The sequence below is a fragment of the Geospiza fortis genome, unplaced genomic scaffold, assembly GCF_000277835.1.
Source record: "Geospiza fortis unplaced genomic scaffold, GeoFor_1.0 scaffold172, whole genome shotgun sequence".
NCBI lineage: Eukaryota > Metazoa > Chordata > Aves > Passeriformes > Thraupidae > Geospiza > Geospiza fortis.
This window is the reverse complement of record NW_005054309.1, coordinates 10,590,362-10,592,990: the sequence shown is the minus strand read 5'-3', so window position 1 is coordinate 10,592,990 and position 2,629 is coordinate 10,590,362. Positions and strand designations below refer to the sequence as shown.

General features: G+C 53.4%; 1 protein-coding gene across 2 annotated transcripts in view; it reads left to right on the top strand.

Annotated features, from left to right (window-relative positions):
- The window catches only part of LOC102031767 (IQCJ-SCHIP1 readthrough transcript protein), an 82,578-nt gene that overhangs the window by 420 nt on the left and 79,529 nt on the right, over positions 1-2,629 (top strand). The gene's annotated exons all lie outside the window — the stretch shown is intronic.

Genomic DNA, 2,629 nt, shown 5'->3' with positions numbered 1-2,629 from the left:
GTGTGGGGTGGGTGCGGCTCTGGGAGGGAGCTGCTCTGGGATGGAGCTGTGGGATGGAGCTCTGGGATGGAGCTCTGGGATGGAGCTCTGGGATAGAGCGGCTCTGGGATGGAGCTCCGGGATGGAGCTCTGGGATGGAGCTCTGGGATGGAGCGGCTCCCCAGGAATAACCGGGGAGGGGATGGCGGGGTATGGGGTGCCCAGCGGGACAGGGATGTGACACTGCTAGGGATGCGCAGGCACATTTCCTTAAGGAATCTGGGATCCGAAAGCACTTCTGCCTGGGGAGAAAGCGGCCGGAGCGAACGCGATGCGATTCCTGACGTGCTGTAAGTTTATTACGGGAATTTAAGGCTGGGTTCTGTGCTCGGGAAGGAGGGAATCACCTCCGAGTGATAACAATTCCGAACGGCGCTTGGAAAAGATGCCCGAGGATTCTCAGGGAGTCTCAGGGCTCTGCCGAGCCGTGGCCGGGAGCTGTGGCAGAATTTCCCTGGATTTCACAGCCCTTTTTCTTTCGGCGTGCAATTACTGGGGGTAAATAACGTGGCTGTGCTTCCCGGGGGGAGCAGCCCGCGGCTCTGAGCCTCGGGATTCCGCAGGGATTTCATTTCCAAGCGCTGGAAGAGCCGGCGGATCGATGCAGGGCTCCTGGAGCCAGGAGTTCGGCTGTTTGTCAGCACGGAAAAGCTCCCGGCTCGGGGCTGGATCCCGGTGAGATCAGCCCGGGAATGCTGCGGGACCGATCCCGCTCTGCGCTGGGCAGAGCGCCGGGAGAATCCCAGTCCCGGATGGATTGTGGGGTTTTGCCGGAGCAGTTGTAGCAGGGCTGGCGGGGTTGGGTATCCGGGATCTTCCCAGCACGCTGGGACAGAGATTCGCTCAGGAGCAGCTTCCACAGGGTGGTTCCTTCCATCCCAAACTCTGTCCCCTCTGAGCTGGGCACAGGCAGCCCACGAGGCTTTCCCAAACCTCAGTCCAAGGCATTCCATTGGGATGTGATGGATGGGAGTGATATAAACACCAGAGGATGGAAATAAAGCAGGCAGAGATGCTGGAAGGCAAGGCAGGGAGCTGGGGATGGTTCCTCAGGAATTCCAAGGACAGGGAGCCGACCCTCAGGTGAGGATCCATCCTGCACATCCCATTCCTCACGAGAGGAGGTTGAACACGTTGGGTTTGATGGATCCTCCACAGCTCTGAGCTCCAGAGTGGGTGGCTGGAAATCAGCAAATATTGAATTCTCATTTCTCCCAAGCTGGAATTAATCTGAGCCTCTCTGTTTTCTCAGACAACTTGTCAGACACTGGAAACTCGTTTGTTAAATTGCACAGGGGAAAAAAGGCTGCATTAGGAATATCCCGCTTACCTGGAGCTGAATTTGTTTGGATTCCCTTTGCTGGTTCAAGTTTTTCAGCTTCCCAAAAGGCTGGAGAAGCTCTAGAGGAGTCTTATAAATAAAATAAAGCCATATGAATTTCCCTGAGCTGTAGGTGCTGTAATTTGCTTCATGTTCCCAGTGCAGCACTGTCTAACCTCTGGAATTGTGTCCAATAGTTTTGTTCCCTGCTTTCCCCAGGTATTCCAAGGCACAGACAGAATTGGAGACCTTTCCCTGCTTTAAATCTCCTACAACTTGGATTTTCTGTCATGAGGCTCCTGCAGGTCCCTGCTGTGGCAGTTTGGGGATTCCTGGAATCCCAATAAAACCGGGGAGACTCTCTGTGTGCCCCAGGGCTAAAGCCTGGCTTTGTGTGAGAAAGCTTGTGCAGACCTGAAATACAGGGAAGAGATCAAATGCCAGGGAATGTTTGTACTTCCAGCAATTCCCCTGGATGCCAAAGAAAACACAAGAATAAACGACAAACTGGTTGGGATGAGCTCTCTGAAGGGGAAATTTTCCTGTTTCAGGGGCCCTGTGGCTCTCAGTGCCCTGATTGCAGCTGGGAAAACACAGCAGAGCCAATATTCCATATTTTCTGCAGCTGGAAAACCTGATTGCAGCATCCTGGCTTCAGGTGGGCAGCAGGAGTGAGACACCTGCAGGTGTTGTCCCAGATTTCTGTGCTGTCCCTGAGACCAGGGGCTGGGACCTGAGTCCCAACTCACTCCTCTACAACAGGCTGGATGAGTAACTACAGGGTGTAAATACAGAGAGTAACTACAGAGAGTAAAATCACCCAGAGAAAACATGGACATGTCTCCTGAACCAAGGATCTTATTCCAGGGTTTAGCTGGAGTTTGGGCAGCTCTGCTCATCCCAGGTTTTGAGCAGGAGCTTGCTGTGGGCACATTCCCACTTAGCGAGGTCAGAGCCTTTGAAGGGTCTAAAGGGTGGTTTTGGGGAAAAACAGAGCTGGGGAAATACCCACGAGGAAAAGGAATTCTCATCTAAAGGGACATGAAGGGAGTGGAAATGGGAAAACTGTGGGGAGGTGGGGATTTGAGAACCCATCTGACACTGAACTGGGCCAGAGAAGCCCCTGGATGATCCAGGCTGGGCTGATGGGAACAAGGTAGAGCGGAGCTCCCATCCCTTAGCAATGGGAGATGATTTCTAGACATTTCTGTTGGGTTTAGGAATACCCTTGAGGCCTTTCACAGCTTCAATAATTCCATGATTCCTGCT